This window comes from Ovis canadensis, chromosome 3, assembly GCF_042477335.2.
Source record: "Ovis canadensis isolate MfBH-ARS-UI-01 breed Bighorn chromosome 3, ARS-UI_OviCan_v2, whole genome shotgun sequence".
NCBI classification, from domain to species: domain Eukaryota; kingdom Metazoa; phylum Chordata; class Mammalia; order Artiodactyla; family Bovidae; genus Ovis; species Ovis canadensis.
In genome coordinates, this window is record NC_091247.1 from 77,677,797 (window position 1) to 77,703,067 (window position 25,271).

Genomic DNA, 25,271 nt, shown 5'->3' on the forward strand with positions numbered 1-25,271 from the left:
ATCTTGAGACAGGGTCATGACCATCTGAGCATATGGGACTCCCCTTATTCTCCTTCCTTTTTACAAACACATCCAGCTGCAAGATGGCATTGCAGTTCAGTAATCCATTTTCTGGCCAGATCTCTTGATCCCCTATCCGGGGCCATGTAGTGCACCCCACTCCAGTACTCTTGCCTGGAAAATCCCATGGACGGGGGAGCCTGGTGGGCTGCAGTCCATGGGGTTGCTGAGAGTCGGACATGACTGAGCGACTTCACTTTCACTTTCCTGCCTTGGAGAAGGAAATGGCAGCCCACTCCAGTGTTCTTGCCTGGAGAATCCCAGGAACGAGGGAGCCTGGTGGGCTGCTGTCTATGGGGTTGCACAGAGTCGGACATGACTGAAGCGAATTAGCAGTAGCAGTGTTCAAAATAAGATTAACTTATTTTTTCTTAAGCCATCCTGTCTGAATCTGCCACAGATAGCTAACATGTGTCCTAACAGAGAGTCCTTTGTAGTGCTTATAATCACTCCCGTTTTGGGTTAGGATGTCATGACGAGAAAGGGGTCTGAATTGTGGGGATTCTGTAGGAAATGGGCCACTGCCCACTCTTTGGCGTTTTATGGTCCATTTCAGAGCCATCATGGCGTTAGGGGGAGTGACTTTTAATATGACCATAAAGGTATGATGGGCTAAAGGTCAGTGACTGAACTATTCTCGAAGCCAGCTTGGTTTCAGCTGGTTCCAGTCAGTCTTGATTATCTTCCAAATAGCCACGCCCCCTCTTCATTTATCTAGCTGTGTTCTGCCCCTTCCCCTCCTGTCTCAGAATCTCTGTAATATAATTATTGTCTAGTTTGTGGGTCACCCATCCAGGGTGAAGGGCGTGTATGGGATTTGGTTATATCTCAAGTCCACCCCTTCTGCCCATCTCATTGCAGCTCCCTCATTATGCCTTCAGCTGTAGATCTTTTCTGATAGGTACCAGTCTTTTCCACTGATGACTGTTCTGCAGCTTAGTTGAGATTTTGGTGTGCTTGTGAGAGGATGTGAGTGCAGTGTCTTTCTACTCCACCATCTTGGCCCCAAGAGACTTCACTTTTTTTTTTTTTTTTTGAGACTTCACTTTTGAGTTCTGTATCAGATGGGTACTCTTGGGTTGCCTCCAGGTCTGCGCATCAGTGAGTATAGTCATGCCAGAACTGGCCCATCATCAGAATCACTTCGTTACCATCCAGGCTTTGAGCATCAGAATCTAGGGTGTGGAGCTGGAGAAGGTGCATTTTTAAGAGCCCCTTTCAGGATCGGCATTTGGGAGGGGCTGTTTTGAAACCCTCTGGGCTGCCATGTAGCACTTACACAGCTCCTTCTAGGAACTCACAGAGTCGAGATGTCTTCTGTTAAATCGGACAAAACATCTTCTACCTTGTAGAATCAGTGGGCAAACAGATTGCTGGTGCTCAGGGTCTGGCATAGTTTATGTGCTCAAAAAATAGTAGCTGCTGTTCATCTCATTCCCAGGGGAAGCCTTTGCTCTATATCCAGACAGGCAGACACTCTGCTCCTATCCTCACCCCTGGGAAGGGCTTGCTGCCTTGGCCCCCAGCTCTCCGCACATTTCTTTGCATAAATATAGAATTTATGCTCATCCTTTCAGAAACATGTCTATTGTACGGCAGACACTACATTTTAAAAAGTCAGAATACATTTCCAGGAGACGGAATATGTAATAATCAGGACTGTCCCCAAAAACAGAGGCTACAGGACCATAGATGAGAACCACAGATAATGATTTCTAAACACATGGATTGTGCATGCATGCTACGTCGCTTCAGTCATGTCTGACTCTTTGCAACCCCATGGACTGTAGCCCACAGGCTCCTCTGTCAATGGGATTCTCCAGGCAAGAATATTGGAGGGGTATTGCCATGGGGTTGCCATGCCCTCTGAGGTGTTCTTAGAACCCCTTTGCCACCCAGTCAAGGAGGTGGTAAGTTTGTCACTGGTTGCTCTTAAGTCCAGAAACAGAATAAACACAAATTTTTAGAGCCATTTGATAATGCCACAGTATTCAAATGTGTGATCATCTTTTTTTCTAGTATTTCAAATTTGTTGTGTCTTACAAAAGCACTGGTCTGTGACTGATTAGATAGTTTCAAAATTAGTCCTTTACAGAAAACTTCAGAAGCTATGGTCTAAAGACTGATAGATGCCACCTTACTTAATCCTCACGGTCTGGGGTTCCTTGCTCTTTCCCTTGTCCCCCCCTCCCAGGAAGCCAGCACCCCCATGTTTGCCTGCTAAGGTTCAGCCAGAGGAGGGCGGCTCAATCCCTCAGTCTCCTCTCTCACTCCAACCACAAGGCAGGAGCCAACATTCCCCAGGAAGACCCCAGGGAGAGTCTAGGGGCTCCTGATTTGCCCTCAGTATGGGGGTGTGAGGCCCTCAGGGCAGATTAACCTGGGGACTGCCATGTTCCTGAGGTCTCAAAGGAGGGAAATTCCCGAGCCAACCTCTGCCCTTCGTTTGAAATCACGGGTCCACGTCATAGAGCTTTCACTCGCACCCGACCCCAGGACTCAGTGCTGCAGCAGTCGCTAATTGTCACGTTGTACACTGCTGAACACTGAGCCTGTGCTAGCTGCTCTGGGGTGCACCAGATGAAGGTGTTTTTGGTAAGCCTGTACTCTGATTAACTCATTCAGTGTTCACTATGACCTTATGAGATAGGTCCTATTTTTACCTTCATTGCACAAGAGACTATCAAGGAGGTTAAGGGACAGGCTTAAAATCATGCAGCTAATAAGTGTGAGGCCTGGAGGCCTTCCCTGCACCCGCCCCCAAGCCGCTGCTCTATGCCGGGTCCTGAGCTCTTCACACATGTGAGGCTGTGCACATGCCACTGAGGGGCTTGCAGTCTAGCTGGGTCTGTGAGACCCTTGAGAATCCTAGAAGGGCCACCCAGACCTGACTTATGGAACCTGGAGGAGAGAGGGAGGCTGGGATGGAGGTGTGGGGTGGGGGTGGATGGGGAGAGGGGAAGACTTTCAGGGAGAGAGGCGGCTGGCTCCCCTGGGTGCTCGCTCACATCCTGTGTCCCTGCCCCTGCCTCCCCAGACGTGATCTCACTCCTCAGCCTCATGCCCGGGGCTTCAGAGGAGAGGCTGTCATTTCCTCCCACACACCAGAACTTGGGGCCTGAAAGACCCCTCTCCCCCGTCAGGGCAGCTTAGGCTCCCACAGTGACAAGGATGGCTGGCTGTCACCACCCCATGCTCCCCAGCCCCTCACACAGCAACCCCCACCCCGCCCCCGACACACACTTCTCACATTATCTCAGCACTTTCTGTGCTTTTTCTTTCTTTGGGAAGGATACAGATTAGGAATCCCAGAGGGAAGAACCCTGCTGGAAATCTTCCCATCTTCCCACTCCCCTGGTTTCCTCTCTCCCATCTCTGATGTTCTCTGCTCTGCAAGTGGGGCAGAGTACACCAGGCAACTGGCATCAGAAACTCCAAGCCATATCTGGCTGCCTGAATCTCTCGGGGGCCTCTTATTTAAACTGGGCGTGATCATGAAGATTAAATGAGAAACGGCCATGGAGGTTGTTCACCAGCTCTCAGCAGCTCTACCTAGTTTAGCCTCCCGGCCACACTCGGCTTTTTCCAGTCTTGTCCAAGCTTCAGAACTTGGCTCAAGCCCACTTCCTCCCAGAAGACCTCCTTGACTACACCAGTCTGGACCGAGTCCTCAGCCCAAAGGGGTCATCATGTGCACTAGGTGATTCGTTGTTTCTGTAGCCCCAGAGTGCCTTATGAACACCAAGTGTCACTCTTCTGACCACGTATTGGGATCACCATGCTGTCCTCATAGCACCAGACCTAATGCAAGATCATGTTTGCCAAGAGGGTCAGATGTCAGGGATCTCTTAGCCACTCAGGGAGATGGACTGGGAGAGATTTTTTAAATTCCCATTATACTGATGAGGACGGTGATGCTGAGAAAGCCCATGAGACCTGGCCAAGGTCACAGGACTGGGTAGTCAATTGCCAAGTCTGGGTTCAAATCCAGGTTCCCACATTCTCATCACTCCCTGGGGGCGGGGGCACATTTGTTCAGGGCCCAAATAAAACCAACAAAGGACCAAAAGTGTGTACCCTTGGGGCTCCTATGACCTCTTAAGTGGGCTCCTGCCTTTCTTTGCTACCCCTGCTCCCTCCCCCTGGCATCTCCAACCCCTCCCAGAAGCACCCCTATGCCTTGGCACACAGCTAGTCCAGGCCTCTGGGCTGGCAGAGATAGTCCCAGCAGAAGGCTATGGGGCACATGGCCGCAGGGGCCCCGGTGGCTGGAACAGGCCCTAGCCACTGCATGCGTCCAGATCTGGGTCTGGGTGCAGATCCAGAAGGAGACAGGCAGAGTTTGTTCTTGGCAGGACAGAGAGTCCCAGTTCTGAAGGTCCCCAGGGGCCCGGAGAGGGTTTTAAATAGCCAGGGACAGGCCAATTGTGAGGCCTGCTTTAAATTGATTGAATCATCTTTAATTGTTGGTTGGTGCTGAAATGAAGAATGAGGTATGGCTTTAAATAGGAACCATAAGTGTTTCAGTCACACCCTTAGTGGGAACTGCAAGCTCAGATCTGCTCTCCTATTCAGAGCCGGGAGGCAGTAGAGACGGTGGCCCGCAGCTCTCAGAAAGTGAGGTCTCACTGATTCAATCAACCGAATCTGTCAACCCATCCATCCATCCATCCCTTTGCCGAGCTTACTTATTCCCATCTGCGCCTTCGTGGCTGTGCCCAGACCCATCCTCCTGGAGTTGACAGATGAAAAGGAGCCCAGAGTCCTGCATTCGGGGCTGTGTGGCCTTGGAAAGCCATCTGAGTTCCCTGGGCCTCCATTGCCACATCTGTAAACCAAAATGAAGCTTGCCCTGCCTGCCTCCTTCAACGAGCTCTGAAAGCTATCATCCGGGCCATTATTGCTGGTGCATCAGCACCTCCCCTACCTGGCCCTGGGTCAAGCTGGGGTGTGTGGGGTGTGGGGAGCATGTGCCCTCTAGGGCCCAAGGGCTCTCCTCCCGCCATAGATCACAGTCCACTCAGTGGTGGGTCCTTGGTGTTCTCTGGGCCTGGGCTGGAGTCCCCATCCATCCCTTTTACCTGGGGCCTGCCTGGCAGGCTCACCTGGTTGCACCTTGAACCTCCAGATTTCCCTAACTCCCACCCGGAGCCACGCGGAGCAGTCAGAGAGCCTGAGAAGGCCCACAGAGACAGGGTTCTGAATGGTGGTGCAGACACTACCCCCCACCCCCAGCCGGTCCTAGGACAGAATCAGGGACCATCTGGGGCCATTTCCCCATCTCTGAAGAACAGATATGGCCAAGGGCAGATTCCTGGATTTCCCTTTTTGCTTGAGGTTAGATTTAGGACTTTGAGGGCCTGAGAGAGAAAGTGACAGGGAGGCAGATTTTAGCTCACCTGGGAAACCTTTGAAATGAGGCTTTCTCAGGGAACACCAGAGGAGCTCAGACCAAGCCTGGATGAAGCTTCCACGGAGAGCATTGCAGAAGGCCGCCTCTCAGGCTGGGACAGATGGGGCTGGTGTCAGTGCTGGAAGACCACATCCTGGTCTATCTCTGACCTACTGTCTCCACAGTCTTATGTCAGCTGCTTCATCTCCCTGAACCACGGGCTCCATTTTTGTGAAAATGTGGAAATAAGGCTTTTCTGAAAAAGAGTAGTATGAGGATTCTGAAATATGAACTAACATGCAAAAGTACTCTTGGCTTGGCCCAGGATCAGGAGTGGATAAATGCTGGTTGAGTGTGAATAGAAGCCAGGTGGCGGCTTGTACCAGGTGATCCCCTGCAACTCTGAGGGTCCATGACTTTAATCAGCCTCGGTAACCAAAGGCCCAGGTGAGGACACTGCCAGACCAAGTGCCCACAGGGTTTATAGGGGCTGGGATAAGAGTGGGTAGTTAAATGTTGCACCGTGCCTTCAGCGTGACTTCTTTTTGGAGAGGGAGCCCGGAAAGGATGGACGAATCTTAGGATCTATAGGAAGTTGAAAGAAAGCTCTTATCCCATTTCCTTCTCCAAGCTGCATGGGATGGCTACTTGCAGAGTAATGGGAACTGAGGGGGTCTGGGCCACATTCTCTGGGTCCTCTTCCCACATAGCCATCCAGAGTGGGAGAGTTGGGCTCTCTTTGTGGTGCCAAAATAAACTTGCATTGTTTCCAGCAACACAAGAGGCCTTGAGTGAAGCTGCTTTTGCCAGACCCTATAAGGAAGCAGGGTAGGGGGATTGGGGGGAGAGGGGAGGGGAGCCTGGAATGAGAGATTCCCCTCCACCCCTCATCCCCCATCTCCAGCTTTCTCCTGACTTCCAGAGAAGTCTGTGTAGGCAAGCCCAAAAGCAGGTCCCAGAGGGCACTGTGGAAATCTGGGCTTTTAGGGGAAAAAAGAAGGGACAGAAATTCCCATTTAAGTGTCTTCTTTGTGCTCGGTACTTTGCTTACAGTCATGCTAGTGGGCTGGGGATGCACACAAACCTCGGTGCAAGTGCTGATCCTATCACTTGCTAACTCTGTGGTCTGGGCAAGCATTACTGCCTTCTCTGTGCTTCCGTTTCCTCATAGGAGCTAACAATAATACACTTCAGAGGGTTGTATCAAAGGTTAACTCAGGTAATGTAGTAAAATGCTCAGCCTAGCATAGAGCACAAAAAATGCCCTCAATGCATATTAGTTGTCATTACTATCCAATAGTTGCTGTTAATAATAACTTGTATTATTTTCAGCTCAATACCCAGAGGTAGGTATTGTTACATACTTATTACAGGTATGGGAACTTCAGCTCTGGAGGGCTGAGGCACTTTTTCAGGGTCTGACAGTTAATGAGTGGCAGGCTTAGGATTCAGACTCGGGTCTGACTGGCTCCAAGGCTCATACTTTTACCTGCATCTGAGATGGGGCCCTGGCTGGGTTTCTTGATGCAGATGCCAAGCTGCTCCGAGAATGAGGATTTGCAAAGTGGTGAAGTCAGAGCCTCTCGGGCAACAACTTCATGGCCCCACTGTCCCCGAGACTTCAGGGACTCAGTCACTGTCCAGCTGGGCCTGGCTGAACACGAAAGCCCATGGGTCCCCTTGCCAAGACTCAGGGCCCCTTTATCTCTGGAGCATCCATCCGGAGTGAGTGGCTGCAGCTCAGGCCCTGCTCTGAGCAACATCTACACAATTAGACCCCAGGCCTCCCATTCCTACACGGAGAGCTTGTTGAAGCCAAGCCAAAGCTTCATCTTGGGATGTAAATTCTAGTTGTCACTTCCTAGCTGGGTGACTTAGGGCTTGTTACTTGCTCTCTCTGAGCCTCACTTTTCTCCTAAGACTGGAGTGATATTCCCTAGTTTTCTGTGTCCCTATGAGTGTTACAAGAGATAATGAATCTGACAGTCAGTGTTTGTGTTTTGAGACAAGTGGTCCAGGGGACCATGGGATGGTGGGGCTCCAGGCGGGGACCTACTTTTCATCTTTAGATATGGACTCTCTGCATGTCATCCTTAATGAAAAATGAATAACTCATGTGTTCATTTCATTAAATGCTCCCCCCACAAAAAGTGTGGACTTATGCAATTCTCCAGACTGTCAACTGGAAGATATCTCAGAATTCCTCGTAAATCAAAAGGTTTCATTTTGCTGCCAAGAGAGTCAACTTCCTTTGCTTTGAGTCAGGCAGGGGAGCGGGGGTGCTGCTGCTGGGCTGGGATTAGAGTTGGGAGACCCGCCTGCTAGTCTGGACTCTGCCAATTATTGATGCGGGACAGGATGGAAGCAGACGGCTTCTGGTCCCTGAGGCCTCAGTTTCCTCCTCTGCAGAATGGGTGGTGTGTGTGTGTTGGGACCACCCTCCTAGATGACCATCCTTCTCCTCCCCCGGTTTTAAAATTCTGGAATTTGATCTTTCTTTCTCCTACTTCTCTGTACTCTCTCTGACCTCCTCCTTACCTTCCTCCTCCCCCTCATCCCATGATCTCTGTCTCTCCTGTCAATCAGGCCAAATCAGCCCAGGGCAGAGACTGTGGAGAAAAAACATCTCTGCGTTCCTGGCAGATGACAATTTTCTAATGCCCCTTATTGCAAAAGCAGCCCTTCTTTAGGGTTAAGAGAAGGGCAGCCAAGATCTGTGTTTCTATTATGGGGTCTAGAAAGGAGGGGCATTTGCTCATAGAGCTGAGGATGGAGACATTTAGAAGTAACAAATGGCCCTTTCTCTGGCTGTGGGTTGGGAAGGGGTCCCAGGCAAGCCCAAGGGGGGCTTTGTGGTCACTTGGCGGAGCAGGTTCCAGGCCACCCAGAGGAGTCCAGGGACTGTGTGGGTGGATGGAAAGTGCTTGGGGTGAAGGACCCGGAGGGAATTCAGTCTCCTAAAAACCACAGGCAGAGCTGTCTCTTGGGGAGCGAAGGGAAGGATAGTTAAAATGTTTGGGTTTCTTTATATTGGGCCCAGCTGACTGATGATGGGAGATATAAATAGGGGACTGGGGAGAGCACAGGGGTGGGGAAGGAAAGGGGGAGTGAGAGAGAGGGGCAAGGACAAGGAGGGGAGATGCAGAGGGACAAGGAGGATCAAGGAAGCGAAAGCGGAGGGGAGAGAGGGAGGAAGAGAGAAGGACAGGAGCGGGCAGGAGGGAGGCAAGCCGGCAGCAAGGAAGGGAGAAGGAAGGGGAGATGTGAGGAAGGAACCTGTCTCCCTGCACACTGCCTCCAAGACTGAGGCGCACCGAGGAACCAGTCTGCACGTGGGGAACTTTCCAACAACCTCCTTCCTGGGGCGTCCCTGAGCCCCTTGCTCCATGGTCCTCCCAACAAAGGCGGGTTTCAACCCTTCTTGTTGCACAACTGTAGCGGGCCCTATGTGGCTGCAGGTCCTAGCAGCATAATTAGACGGGACGTCACTGAATATTCAAAGCACAGCGTGCGTTGTCCCAGGTACTAAATCATTAAGTATGGTTTATACCGTACTCCATTTATACTATACTGTACTAGCACTTTTACACGTATAAAGCCACTCTATTCATCATGTTTGGCTGTAAAACTCTTCGCTAGTTCTCAAAATAAAATCCCCTATTCAGTAAAGACCTGCGGCCAGTAAGTGCTCTGTCCGTCCATCTATCTGTCCAACCAGACATTCCTCTGGAGTGTATCCTTTCAGTTATTCAAGGATCTACAGTGTGTCAGGCACTCAGCTTCACTGGGTCAACCATGGAAAATTCTCAGTCCTTGCCCTCAAGGGGCTTACCCTTCATTGGGGAAAGACACATAACTAATCTAGTATAATATATCATTATAAGTGGGGTAACAAAAGTATCACCAGTTGTTATCTGGGAGAAACAAAACAAGGCAAACCAATGGTGCCAGGGCAACTGTTATAGGCAATCTTCAATGAGGGCCCCTGGCATCCAACAGGAGGTGCCCTGCTCTCTATGCCACTCAAGGGTAGAAGACTTGTTTGGCTAGGGTGCCCTGAGTTCAGAACTGGCATCTACATTTTTCTTATTCCCTTTTTTAAAAATGCATAAAATTATTTATAGTTTAAAGAACTGCAAAGCAAATATCTTTGTAACCACTCATGAGGGCAAGAAACAGACTAGAACATCTCCAGTCCTGTGAAGTCCCCTTCCACCTCCTCCTCTTTCAATCACATCTCCTTCCCTCCTCCCCAAAGGGGTAACACAATCCTGACCTTTCAGTTCGTGATCAGCTTGCTTACTTTTATGGTTTTACCATCTGTGTATGCACCCTAAAAATACTGGGGATTTCGATGGCCATGTTGGAATGATCCATAAAGACCCCACAAAGGACTTACTCTCCCTCCTTACAACACATTTCCCCATAACTTTTTTCAGCATCACTTCTAATAGTTCTTCCCCACTGCTTTACTCTATCTAGGGTAAACTGTAGGAAATTGCCATTTTGCCTCACAAAAATGGTTAAATAACAGCAATTTCACATACAGTCATCCCTTGGTATTGACAGGGGATTGGTGCCAGGACCTCCACAGATATCAAAATCCTAAGATGCTCTCTTATATAAAATAGTGCAGTATTTGCAAATAATCTATGCAATCCTTCTATATATTTCAAATCATCTCTAGATTATGTATAATACCTAATACAATGTAAATACTACGTAAATAGTTGTAAATACAAGGTAAGCACTATAAGTAGTTGCTGAAGGATGGCCAATTCAAGTTTTGCTTTTTAGAACTCTCTGGAATTTTTTCCCCTGAATAGTTTTAATACCCAATTGGTTGAATCCACTGATGCACACCATGCAAGTACCTACGGCAAACTGTAGTTTAAGTTAGTAGTTGAGTCTATTTTTAGGCTTGGTAAATAAGTAACATACTGTATGCATTATTTTTTTTAAATTGAGATATAAATGACCCTGTGTAGCCTGCCATGCCTTTCTCCTCTTGGACCCGTGAGTATAATAAATCCTTTCATTTCATCTGAGTGTAATTGCTATGCCCATGCTGGAGTGATCCTTAAAGGCCCCACAAAGGAATTAATCCCCACTTAGAATGCATTTCTCCATAACTCTTTTCAGCATCATTTTTTTAATAGTTTGTTCTTTCCAGGGCTCTGAAATGCTGCCTCTATCATATATCAAGCATCCCTATGTGTGGTCTGTTCATGGGCCCCTTATTCTGCTTCACTGATCTATTTCTCTATGTCTGTGCCAATGTCACACTGTCTTAATTACTATGGCTTTGTATTTAGTCATAATACCTGGTAGGACAATCCCTTCACCTTGTTTTTCTTCTCATTGTTGCACTTTCAAATGAGTTTTATAATAAACTTGCCAGATTCTACATGTAAATATGTATTGAGATTTTAATTGAGATGCATCGAGTCTATATATAAACTTGTGAAAATGACCTCTTCAAAACACCACCTCACCCATCTATGAATGCAGAATACCTGCATTTCTTAGCACACCCTTTAAAATATCTCCTGCTGCTGCTGCTAAGTCGCTTCAGTCGTGTCCGACTCTGTGCGACCCCATAGACGGCAGCCCACCAGGCTCCCCAGTCCCTGGGATTCTCCAGGCAAGAACACTGGAGTGGGTTGCCATTTCCTTCTGCAATGCATGAAACTGAAAAGTGAAAGTGAAGTTGCTTAGTCATGTCCAATTCTTCGTGAACCCCTGGACTGCAGCCTACCAGGTTCCTCTGTCCATGGGATTTTCAAGGCAAGAGTACTGGAGTGGATTGCCATTGCCTTTTCCGAAAATCTCTCTTAATAAAGCTTAATTGAAGTCTAGCACAAACTCTCAAACTATTTCTGGCCCAAATTTTGAATCACAATGAATCTTAAAACAAAAACAAAAACAACCTATCATTATTTTCTTACATTCTCCCTGATCTTCAAGGTGGGAGGGGAGGACAGTGACTTTCTTCCCCCATCTAAACATTGCTTGAAACACCTAGGTGGACAGTGGTGTGCTATCTTCTTTGGGGTGTCTAACCTGTATTCAGCTGTTAGGAACACCAGGTGTAGCGTAACTGAACTCACCTGATGTTCCCCCTTTCATACAGAAATACCTAATATTCTAGTCTACTTTTGTTGAGGCGTTGCTTAGTCACTCAGTTGTGTCCAACTCTTTGGGACCCTTTGGACAGTAGCCCACTAGGCTCCTCTGCCCATGGGATTTCCCAGACAAGAGTACTGGAGTGGGTTGCCATTTCCTCCTCTAGGGGATCTTCCCAACCCAGGGATCCAACCTGTGTCTCCTGCACAGCAGGCAGGTTTTTTAGCCGCTGAGCCATCAGGGAAGCCCATGTAGCAACAGGTATTGGAAGAAGTTTTGCAAAGTAAGCCCTGAAGTTCCCACTCCTGTCCTCTGTGGAGGAGAAAGGCTAGATGTTGAATCAGTTGCTTATGACCAGTGATTTAATTGATCATGTCTAAGTGATGAAGCCTCCATTAAAAACTCAAAAGGCCAGGGTTCAGAGAGCTTCTGGTTGAGTGAGCACATGCAAGGGGCGGTTCGGGGTCGGGTGGTGCGTCTAGAAAGGGCATGGAAGCTCTGTGTCCTTTCCCCAGACCTTACCCTACGCATATCTCTTCCACCCAGCTGTTCCCGAGTTGTATTCTTTTATAATAAACCTGTGATCCAGTAGGTTCAAGAAAGCATTGAAAATGGTTTTCATCATGTTGTTCAATATTCTTTGTAAAAGGACCCACAGAATACATTTTTGGGGGGATTTAACACACCATAGTTGGTTTCTCCTGTTGAACTAACTTGTTTCTGCAACAGTGTTGACACTCCGAAATTATTTTTCGATGAATTTTCACATCCTATAAATCTTGTTCTGGGGTTACTTGCCCACTGAAGCAATGTTTGGTGTAGGAGGTAAGAGAAAGATAGAATACTAGCTCAGTATATTCCAATTAGATTTTTGTCTGAGTCATAGCAAAATTCTTGGATGGAACGCAGTCATTGTTCAAAGAAAAGGTTTTCTGAATTCCTTCATCTCTCATTTAACATATCAAGAATTAGGCCTGCCTGACTAGTGTTTAGAAAATGAAGAGAGGAAATCTTGTTTCTCCTCTTTTGATAGATTGTGGGAAGGAGGATGGGGGAGATAAGAGTTCAGGCCCCAGGGTTTTTCTCTGCCACTTGGCTCATTGCCTCCTCCATGGTCCCTACAATGTGTCAGGGTACAATCTGTTGGAGTTTTTAAGGCATGCAGAAAAGTGTGAAGGAGACAGCGAGTGTCTGGGCTAGTATTCTATCTGCCTCCAGGTGCGTGGGGGCCATGACAAGTCCAGAGGTACCCACACGATGCCGTGAATGTGTGGCAGGAGGGGTCAGTGGGAAAGCCTGAGGCAGCACACAAGGAGATACTGGGAGAGCCAGCAGGATGGCGGAGGACAGGCCTGGCCACAGGTCCAAGTGGTCACTTCGGCAGCTGGTGGGGACCACAGGCTTCGCTGATGCATCCTGGCACAGCACCCTGTAAAGCAAGATGCAGCCCATCCTACCTCAGTGGTCCATCAGCTGGTCCCTGGCAGCAGAGAGCAGTGAGGATCCAGGCATGCTCCAGGGACCTTCTCCTGGGATGCCACAATGATCTCGTCAGAACCGTTTGCCACACTGGATTCAGGAGACAGACAAAACAGTCTCCCAAAGGTTGAGATTCCGTGGAGTCATCCGTTACATAGACAATTTTAGTTACTGAATCAGACTGGAAATGTATCAAATTGGACAACTTTTAGCCATCCCCCTAGCCAAGTAGGGGTTGGCTCCCTGGTGGAACTGATAAGAAAGGGTTGACTAGTTACAAAGGAAATAAGAAAACTACAATCACATTGTAAAGTAAGTACATGTGCCCCACCACACATCCTTTTTATGAAACTGAAAATTATTTATCTCATGATACTCAATAACAACAAATACTCTCACTTACAGGTTTGGAGTTAGACATGCTGAGGTTTGGGGCTGCAGGATGACTTTTGGGGCACTTTTCCGTTTGTGAGTCCCCTCCTCCATGAAAAATAGTAAAAATTATATTTTATGATTGTATAGAAAGTATAGCGGTATAAAGAAGAACATATTAAGATTGTATATTAAAACATTTTCTTCAGCCTAAATTTTTCTTCTGACTCTGATTTTAAAAGAATGTTTTAAACATTTTCACAGGCTCCTAAATATCCCAAGCCCAGCTGTGCTTGCACCTGCGTTGGGTCTGGGCCTGCCTCTTTGCTCTTGCCTTTCTGATCTGTAAAATGGGGTTGTTGGATTAAACGATGATGGCACTCAAGAACTCGACGCATGGTGATCGTCAAGTTGGTTTCTTTTCTTCATTTCCATGGATTTGATTTTCTGTTTTACTGATCATGCCGCGTATGTGGTTTTCATTTTGAGTCACCTTCAAATTCTCTCGGGAAGTAGGTGGAGTATAACTTATAAATAAACATTCCTTTTCATTGCCTCAGCACTTAGCACAATGCCTGGCTTTATGGTCTCGATCCTTATTTGTTGACTGTGCTGGTAAACAGCTCGCTCCCTTCCCAGCCTCCACCCACCACCCCGTCCCACCCCAGGCCTGACAGACACTAAAATCATCCTTCCTTCCTTCCCCCTCGAAATTCTTCTTTCCTTAGTAGCCTGTACTCGGTGGGCTGTTAAGAGTGAGGAAGCCACCCACTAAACGGCTGACCTTTGAACTGGGTCATCTTCCCATGGCCGCTCAGGGTAGCCCACACCCTCGCTCCATCACTGAGGAAACTGTGGCTCAGAGGACATCAGGAATTTGCTCAAAAAATAACAGGAGAGGATGTGAACCCAAGCCTATCTGACCGTGACTTGGTGTGATGTGTTACGCCGTCATGATTTGCAGTTTCCAGACAGCTACTTGGAAAAGTAACTAGAATGTCTTACCAGTGCTGAGGGAGAGGTTTTAGATGGTGTGATGCTGCTCAAGTCACGCCCTGTAGGGAGAGGTTTTAGATGGTGTGATGCTGCTCAAGTCACGCCCTGTAGGGAGAGGTTTTAGATGGTGTGATGCTGCTCAAGTCACGCCCTGTAGGGAAGCACCTAAGTGGCTTTAGGTGTGCGCTCACTTTTGTCATTGTCACCTGGGCCGTTCATCACGTTGACAGTTTGCACTGAAACCCCCTTCCTAAATATTAGAGAGGGGTGAGGCCAGAAGTAAGAGGGGATGGTCATGAGTCACCAAGACCGAGATGGGGGTTTTAAATGGTGTAGAGGGTACAGACTGGACACCATTCCTTGCTAGCGAGACATCGGAGTGCTTACTATCTGCTGAGCGTGGGGACATTAAGATGCTATCAGAGCATCAGTGAGTGAGTGTGTGAGGCCCTGAGAGCAAACAGCACCTGGCATAAACATTGGCTCTCACAGAACCAAGCACGTGGCGCACTGGGCGCCTCCTGCACTGTGTGCTGGGGAGATGGGCATGAATAAAACATCCTCCCACTGATTCCAGAGAAGACAAAGCAAAGATTGCCCTGTGATGGGATAAAAATCTGCAAGTAAAAACCAAGAAGCATGTGCAAATTTATTTATGTCCTATTACACAAGCTCCTCCATTCTCCACCCCCACCCCACCCCCTCAATCTGTCACAGTCAGGGATCTGGGGCTCCGAGCATTAGAATGAATTAAACAGATTCAATGGCAAGTTGGGAGTGGAAGGAGGAGAAAAGGAGAAGGTGGAAGAATGAGCTGGAGGGAGATTTTAAAAGGACAGTGGATACGGGAGGTCATTTCATGGACCCCATGGAGAAGGGACTGTAGATCAGACAAGGACTTGGAAGTTTCCACTGGAACACTCATGTTATCCAGAATAGGGACAAGGCTCATTATTTGTTGAGTGTGTCTGGTACCAGGCAGGGTTCTAAGCCTGTTACACATATTAGCACATTTTCCCTCCGATCACCCTGTGAGATGGCTTTTCTCGCAAACCCTGTATTATTGTACTAATGAGAAACTACTCAGGGAGAGGCAAGGACTTGACCAGGGGCACTAGCAGCGGAGCCTGCACAGTCCTGCAGCCTGTGTACAGGTGCCAGTGACTGAGGGACGGCGCAGTCAGGGAGGCTGTGTGGCACGGCCGCGGCTTCCCTGAGGTTTGGAGCACACACTGTGGGGCAGGGCTGCGGGGGCCGCATCCTGCTTACTGTGACCGCAGACCAGTTCCGGGCCCTCTCGGCATCTCAGGCTCCTCTTCTGTTAAATGCAGATGACAATGATGGGGGTGATGCTGGCGCATCTCGTAGGGTGTTGTAAGGATTTAAAGCGATTCTGCACCTAAAGCTTTCAACACAGTGGCCAGCCTAACAAGTGCTTCATGATGGCAGGTGACCCTGAGGTGAGATGAGGGTTTGCTTCCTAGGATAGCTCCCTGCTGGTCCCTCAAGGGACACCCTGTGAACCCAGTGCTGACTCAGCATCAGCATCCAACCTTCATTGCTGACACACCCAGGGGCTGGAGGATGTGGGGAGGAGGCCTGCCCATGACCCTCAGTGGTGGCTGCAGGAAGGAGTCTGACCCCAAACTGATGGCTCTGCTGGGAAATGAAGGTGGCTGTGCCTGAGCCCTTTGGACACTAGGCCTGTGACTGGCCTTGGGAATACTGGAGGACAAGGGCTGGTCTCCACCTCCTAGTGGGCCACAGTCTAGCTCGGGGCCCATGACTCTCCTCCGTGAACCAGTTAGAGGGCCAGGTGGGGTCTTTTAAAGGGCCCCACAGTCCTGGCTGTCAGAGAGCAGGTGTGGGCAGAGCAGATGTGAAGAGGCCCAAGGACTGCAAGAGGCAGCACGTGTGTGTGTGTGAGTGAGACGCTGACTCAGACACCCCAAGGGCTAGTGTCGAGTCTTTCCTCTCCACCTCTGGTTGGATGGTGCCTTTGCCTAGACTTGCAGGATTTTCTCTCTCCTTGGCCCCCTTTTGGTGAGGGGGCCTCCGTCTAGTCAAGGCTATGGTTTTTCCAGTGGTCATGTATGGATGTGAGAGTTGGACTGTGAAGAAGGCTGAGTGCCTAAGAATTGATGCTTTTGAACTGTGGTATTGGAGGGGACTCTCGAGAGTCCCCTGGACTGCAAGGAGATCCAACCAGTCCATTCTGAAGGAGATCAGCCCTGGGATTTCTTTGGAAGGAATGATGCTGAAGCTGAAACTCCAGTACTTTGGGCACCTCATTCGAAGAATTGACTCATTGGAAAAGACTCTGATGCTAGGAGGGATTGGGGGCAGGAGAAGGGGACGACAGAGGATGAGATGGCTGGATGGCATCACTGACTCAATGGACATGATGAGTCTGAGTGAACTCCGGGAGTTGGTGATGGACAGGGAGGCCTGGCGTGCTGCGATTCATGGGGTCACAAAGAGTTGGACATGACTGAGCGACTGAACTGAACTCTGTGGCCACAGGTGAGGCCCAGCCAAGGCCAAGGTCCTCTCCAGAGCTGCTCTGGGCCAGGCTGAATGTGCAGGGTTCATTCTGTGGGATGCCAATAAACACCCACTAAGAGAGAAGACCTTTCGGGATGTGTTGGTGTAGATGATCTGTCCCACCTGTCAGAGAGGGAGGCCTGGCAACCATCTGCTAAAGTCTTTATTCCCGTCCCTCCTCTTTCATTTTTAACCATAGATTTTCACAGTTTGCATTACTTATTTAAATCTGTTATTTAAAAAGACACGTGTGTTGCCAAGTAAGGCAATGGCAGCTTTTGCCCACTGAAGCCCGTTCTTTCCATTCTCTGTAGCTGGCCCAGGCCCTACCGGAGACCTTCCTGTGCCAGCTGGGTTTCCTTGACCAGGCTGGATTTAGGACTGTGTCCACCTTGAGCTTCCCACTCTGGCTGGATTTGGGATTCAGGATTTAGGACATGATGCTCGGGGAGTGAGGAGAGGCAGGTGCAGAGCCAGATTTCAGCCTTGGGGCTTTCTGGTCAATTCTCTTTGTCACCTACTATGAAATTTAATGTGATACTTATTTAAGACCAAGAAGGGGATCCCGATTTCTTGATTTCTACTATGGGGGATGCTGATCCCCACCATAACCCATGGATGATGCTGCAGGTTTAAGTGCAGCACCTTTCAAGTCATGCTTTACAGCCAGGCCATTGATTCAGCTATTCAGCACCTACTGTGTGCCAGCAACAAGTCGGGATGAGAGACAAAGCCCCCAGCCTCACAGAACTGACACGTTAGAGGGGAGACACAGGAAAGACAAGAACCACTTGTGTTACGAGGTGTTAAAGGAACGATGGGGGCGCCATGGGCCAAGGAGGCCCCGGGGGTGGGGAGTGACATGGAAGCAGGGACTTGGAGGGTGAGGGCCATTAACAATGGTCCATGCAGGGAGAGAGCTGTGCAGAGGCACAGAGGTGAGAGTCTTACACGTTTGAGTAGCAGGCGAGTAATCTGACCTGGCTGCGCTTGGAGCTCTTAAGAGAAGGAAGGACCAGGTGAAGGAGGAAACAGACAGAACAGGCTCTGTCTTGAAAGCAGGACTCCATCTTGGGCTGGACTGTGGACATTGAGCTATATGCCCAGTACCTATGGAAACGACATACCAACTGGAAAACCAGGCCCTGGAAGGAAGAGCCCCAGGGCTCATACCTAGACTCTCCGTTGCCTAAAAGAATACCCTAATTATCTGTGTAACCGAACAGAATCATACATTCTATTATGCTTATTAGGGTATGACCACAGGCCTATTGATAATTGTCCACTGTTAAATACCTAGGTGTAAGGCACAGGAATCAGGAGTTAACTTTGACTGTATCTTTCTTTTCCTTTGTTCAGACTAGTTTCATGGAATCTGGGGAGGTGGGTTTGGCGTACACTAGGGTATATAAGGTTTTCACAAAAACTGGTCGGGGTTCTTGGCTCAGAGGAGACTCTGCCTTGGGCCTGCTGGTGTAATAAACTGCACTCCACTATCTGCATTGTCCTTCAAGTGAGTCTGTTTCCAGAATGCACGGCTACAACATAGGCAGTATGCTTCTGCCCATCTGTGCTGAGCAACCTGGAGGGCCTGGCCTCCCTGCTCACCCAGTAACTCCAGGCCCTGCCTGTGGCTGCACCAGCTGGAGTCCCGGAAGCATTCTGACACTTCCTCCCCTGGCACTCCCACCCCACCCTGGCCTACCCCACCAGGGTGGCAGAGCTCCCCAGCTCAGCTACCTACCTTCCTAGCATCTGTGCTGAGCTCCCTGGCAGCCTGGCCACCCTGCTTTTCTCCACTGGAGCCACGAGGCACCATTCACAGCTCCCCTCCACGCCTTCAGCCTTCCCTTCTGTCAGGCTCCTGCCTCTCCACACTCCTTCTTGGAGACATCTGATGATTCCCAAAGGTCTCTTCAAACGTACTCCAGTCTGCCCTCCAGACATTTTCCTCCCCCATTCCTACAATCCCATTGTTAGTATTTGAGTCTCTCTCCCCAGCTTCCCAGGGGCAAGGTTTGAGGCACCTTTGTATTTGTATTCCTAGTATCTGAAGCAGAGTAATCACTAAGGATGTTTTGAATGAATCCCTCATGAACCCCTGAGAATAATAATCTCCTTCATTTATTCAGCATTACCAAACTGCTTTCAAAACTGCCCCATTTTCTGCTCTCAATACTTTATACAAGTGGGTGGTGACCCACTGAACAGGTAAGGACATGGAGAAATATTACATGACTTATTCTCCATCACACATAAATTGGTGGCAGGGCTGCGACATTTGCTTAATGCCCTTAGCCCTGGTCCCCCCATCCTCACCAGCCTCAGAGGACTCACAGCTGGAGCCCTAGAAACCCCAAGTTCCTCAGTAATAATCCTTAAGGTATGAGTTGGAGTGTATACACCTGTTATGACCCAAGCTTTTAATTTATTTTTTATTTTTAAATTTTTTGGCTGCACTGGGTCTTCACTGCTACTCAAGGGCTTTCTCTGTGGCGAGTGGGGGCTTCTCTTCATTATGGCGTGTAGGCTGTCACTGCAGCGGCTTCTCTCGTTGCAGAGCATGAGCTCTAGCTGCACAGGCTTCAGGAGTTGTGGCACATGGGCTTAATGGCCCTGAGGCATGTGGGATCTTCCACCACCAGGGATTAAACCCACGTCCTCAGTATTGGCAGGTGGATTCCTAACCATTAGACCACCTAGAGAAGTCCTCGGAGAAGGCGATGGCACCCCACTCCAGTGTTCTTGCCTGGAGAATCCCATGGACAGAGGAGCCTGGTAGGCTGCAGTCCATGGGGTTGCGAAGAGTCGGACACGACTGAGCGACTTCACTTTCACTTTTCCGTTTCATGCATTGGAGAAGGAAATGGCAACCCACTCCGGTGTTCTTGCCTGGAGAATCCCAGGGATGGGGGCACCTGTTGGGCTGCCGTCCATGGGGTTGCACAGAGTCGGACATGACTGAAGCGACTTAGCAGCAGCAGCAGCAGACAAGTCCTAGAATTGCATTTTAAGATCTGAGGTAATACAGCCTTTCAGTCATTCATTCAGGAAGCATTTATTCTATTCCGAGTTCTGTATTCTAGGAGACACCAAAGAATTACGTGTCTCGCCTCTACAGCAGTCAGTTATTCAGGGGAAGGGACCCAGAGAAAACAAATGGAGAATGGGGATCAGGATATGGTAAAAGGCAGCCAGATAAGTGCGGAAGTCCGGAAGGCCCTTGGGGAAGAATGCATGAAGTCATTCCCCTGGGGGAAGAGGAGTGAGGGCAGGGAAGAGTGGGAATGAGGAGCAGGGAAGAGCAGGGGCGGTGGAAGTGGAGGCAGCCCAGGAGGTTTGTGAGGGCACCTTCAGGAAACTCGCTTCTGGGGACTTGAGATGGTCTCCCTGGGTGTCTTGTCCATAAGTCAAGCATTTCTCTTCTTCAGTTGCCAGAGACAATTTTAGGAAAACAAACTCAATCTCTGCCTAGAACGGATGCCTCGGCCCAAGGGATTATAAGAGAGCAGGATCTGTCTTTCAACTCCACTTAGCTCAGCTCAGCCCAGTATAACCTGCTCTTCACACTACCTACCTGTCCTAGGTCAGCCCTCCCTATCTTCAGCTGACTAAGCTGGTGAAGTAGTAGAGAAACAAGCAGAATTTTTCTCTCTCTTCTCTGCACCACTCACAACTCACAACATCCCTTCCCCTTTACTTCACCTACGCCCATGCCCATCCCTCCCAACAGGAACCAAAGGCCCAGCTCCTTTAGTGACCTGGCCCTGGGGGTGGTTGGCAGTCCCCAGCACTGGTGGGAGAGCCTCTGGAGGACACAGCTGAGCCTAGAATGTGACTCTTCTCCCCTCACAAACAACCCACAGTGAAATGGGCAGAAGGACAGAAGGAGTCATTGTAGGTACATGCACCCACCAGACCTGGCCACTGGGGCTGTGCTGGCATGCCAGTGAGGCTGTCAAGTGCCCTAGGTTGGCTTTAAAGGTGCCAGGAGGTTCTACAAGACCCAGTGCATGGAAGCCTCATGAGAGAGCAGGTCTAGCAGGCCCGTTCCCTATTACCTGTTTCAGACTCAGGCCTCAGGGCTGGCTGGGTTACCAGGCAGGGATCTACTTCTTTCATTGTATCCTTGGGTAGCACTAATGCATCTCAGCAGCTCTGTAACTTCAAAGACCCGTGGGTCTCTGTGGAGCAGATCACACACAGAGCATCTCTGACTGAGCCCACTGGCCTCATCACAGTTTCCTTGAGCTATTCATGGCCGGTCGAGGCCATTAAGTAAAAGCTCGTATGGACCCATATGGGTCACCACAGGAGCCAGTCACTGATGAAAACATCTATATATTCCAACAGATTTCCTGGGGAAAGTTCACCATCTCTTTTCATAACTTCTTTCTTTGTTCAGCTTGAACTCAAATCTAATCTACTACAACACAAGCCTGTTCTTTTGGTTTGATCTTTAGAAACAGCCCATTGAGTGAGAAAATCCATACACTGCCGTTATACTGGGAGAGAGAGTGGGGAAAAAAGAGACGAGAGGAAATTCCTACAGCCATTCCAAAACACCAACAAGCAGAATTGGGGTAGATATAACAATAGCCATGGTCACTGTCAGTTAGTGAGTACTCTCTCTGTATTAGGTACCCTTTGTGGAGTTAACAGACATCTCCTTTAACCATTTCTACCTTAAAAATAAGACAGCCAGTTATTTTTACTAGCAAAATTGGTTTATTTGGGAATAGCAGAAGAATTGCAATGCAGGACATGCAAGCTATGGCAAACCAGGCACAAGTCTGGAGAAAAAAGGAGAGGAGTGTAACTTTTTAGAGATAAAGGAGGAAGTTGAGGGGGCTTCTTTGAATGAAAGTCCGTCCAAGGAAAGTGAGGGTCAGGATGGTGACAGTTTCTCGTTGGCTGAGTTACCGGACTTTTTCATTGGCTGGGCTGTTACTAGGTGAAGAGAAAACCTTACTTCCTTCTAATGGAGTGGTAAGGTAAGCTTCTTCCTGCCCAGAATTGTAAAATAAAATGCAGCTGGTGGTTTGCATGCGAAAGATCCCCCTTCAGGACTTCTCAGGTCCATTTCAAATGAGGGTTTCCTGTTTTAATTTTCACAGTCATCATGTGTAGACCCCATTATCTGTTCTACAAATGAGGAAACTGGAGCCCAGAGATGAAGCTGCTTGATGTCACAGTAATTGAGGGCAAAGTGCATATCTAAATAGAAGCTTACAATTTCAACCTTATGGCATTCATCTGTTTAAAAAACATGTGCGAAGTGTCTACTACATGCCAAGCACATAATTGGCACTGAGAACATGGACAGATACAAACACATAGACAAATACCTCTGTCTCATTTCAGAGACATTCACAAAATCACAGCTGCAGGGGAGACATAAGTGATTACGCACAGATGGGTAGCAGAGACCCACAGACACTGAGCGACATGCTCTTGGTCACTCGGGAAATCTAAAGGCAGAACCAGGTGTCCTGTCTCTTGACTTCTCCTTGCTACTCCTCCCATCTTTGGAAGTAAACCTTTACTAGATGGTCAAAAGAACTTCTTGTTTTCTGGATTCCTTGCCCTAGAAGTCCTCCTCACTGCTTTGGAGGGGTTTTCCTAGCTGAAGATGACTAGATTGGAGAAGGAAATGGCAATCCACTCCAGTATTCTGTCTGTAGAAACCCATGGACAGAGGAGCTCAGTGGGCTACAGTCCATGTGGTCGCAGTCGGATACGACTGAGTGACTACCACCACCACCACCAGCAAGACCACTAGATTCAAGTCCCAGGGATGCTGGTGTGTCAGCCCCTGGTGTGCAGAGCTGTCCATGTGCCTGCTGCTTAAAGAGGGCTATGCTTCTTGTCCTAGACCTTCCTTTTTTGGAAGGATGTAAATGCATGGCATTAATTTTTCTAATGCATGGTATTTACGAGTTTTTCCCCCTTGGGGCTGCACCATGTTCAGAAATGTGAACATGGCAAGAAGGATGGATACATTTTTAGATCAGTAAGTGCAACCAGATGTGTGGATGGGACTAAAGAAACACAATAAGCTTTTGTGAGGGATGCAGAGCTCTTAGACGCAGCCTGGGGAAATGAGTTCATGACATAGCCTGGGGAAATGAGTTCATGACACAGGCTGGGGAAATGAGTTCATAGCTGGCACAAAAATTCACAAGTCTAGGTGTTCTCTGAATGCCTACCAGCTCCATGTACCCCATGAAAGACTGGAACCCTGTGCTACATTCATGAATCCAGCTCTCATGACAGCAGGTAATAGCCAGGGGCTTGACACAAGTCTCTGTTTTACTCCATCGTATCCATGAAACTGATAAGGAAACTGGGACTCAGTCTGGCTAAGTAACTTGGCCACCGTTATATAGAAGGAAGCAAGCAGGGCTGAGATTTCCAGGATGGTTGGTCTCCAGAGTCCTTTTTCCTTCAGAACACCACAGTGTCACTTGGGAGCAATTTCTTTCCCGAGGGAGCTGGCTGGCCAGGGGCAGGAGGTCTTTGGTGCTCCTGGATGCTTGGGAGGCTCTGTCCCAAGTGATTCACAATGAGAAACACCGCTTGGCACTGTTGGAGCAGGCAGTGATGATGTTGCAGGAGGAAAAAGTATTATAGTACTCATTCCTGAGGAATTCAAAATCAAAGGTGAGGCAAGACACAGAAGCACCCTTGCACTGTGAAAGACGCGTGTCAATATACAATAATGCTTAATTCTGGGGAGGCAGAGGTGAATGCTTAGACCTGAACTGTGGCCTAAAGTAACCTGGAAAATGTTTTCAGGGTGGAGGGATTCAAACTGTGCCTTGAAGGATGGGAGGAATTTGGAGAGTCAGAGGGGTGTGAGAAGTGAAAGAGGCAGAAGTGTGTAAACTGGATAAAAAGAGCAGGAGCACAGAGAGAAATTAAAGAGGTGAGGTTGGGGAGATGAAAAACAGTATTTATTAATCACCTATTGTGCGCCATGAATGGTGCTGGGTCTTGTATATAGTCTCATTGATTTAAATCAACTATATTTGGTTTTAATTTACATATAAGAAAATGCATACATTTAAAAAGTGCAGAGCACAGTTCTAATCACCTGTGCAATAATATCAAGCAGTCTGGTGTCCGTGGAATTGGACTTCCAGAAAGATGGAAAAGAGGAGTAAACAGAAAAAGTATTTGAAGAAATTATCGCCAAAAAATTTCCGCAGATTCGTTGAGAACTATAAATCTACAGCTAGAAATGTCTTACACCATGACACAATATGATCAAGTTTCTGGAAAACAGTGACAAAAGAACATCTTTAAAGCATCCAGAGAAAAAGACACATTTTGTACAGAGGAACAAAGATAAAACTTGTCACAGATTTATTATAAGAAACAATGCAACCCAGAAGACAGTGGAATGCATCTTAAAATGTTGGAAAAAAAAAAAAGTCAACTCAGAATTTTAAATCTAGCAAAGATGTAATTTAAAAATGAAGGTGAAATGATGACTTTTTCAGACAGACAAAAAGATGCAAGCATTTGTTGCCAATAGGCCTGAACTTAAAAAATATTAAAGTTCTTCAGGCAGTAGGAAAATAATGCCAGATGGAAAGTTGGATCAACACAAAGGCCTGGAGAGATTGGGAAATGGTAAATGATGTGGGTAAAAATAAGAGACCTTTTTTACCCTTAGTAAAAAAATTTAAAAGACTAATGACTTAAAGCAAAAGAATGTATTGTGGTGTTAATAGCATATACAGCAGTGAAATATATGACAGCAGCAGCACAAAGTACAGGAGGGGGCACAGGAGCGTACTGTCGGAAGGCTCTATATGGGAAGGGGTATAATATTTGAAGATACCCTGTGATACATTAATTATGCATATTTTAAATCCCAGAGCAACTATTGAAAAAATAAGACCAGGTGATATAGTTAGCAAACCAATAGTGGAGGTAAATGGACTACTAAAAAATGCAAAATTAATGCAAAACAAGACTAAAAGATTAAAAAGAGAACACAATCAAAGGAGCAAGTAGAAAATAAGCAGCAAGATAGTATAGAAACCTGACTCTAGCAATAATTACATTAAGTGTAAATGATCTAAACACTTTTTCTGGTTTCAGAGAGAGACCCCCCCACCCACCTTGAGCTGGCTCAGGGAAGAGGAATTTAGTGCAAGGATCTGTGAGGAAGGGATGGTGACCCCTGGAAAAGAAGCCTTGACCCAGCTGGCTCCCATGGAGCAGGAACTGAGATGGGAAAGCCGTCCCAAGCTAAGGCCGCACTCCCCGTCTTTCCAGGAACCCAGGGCCT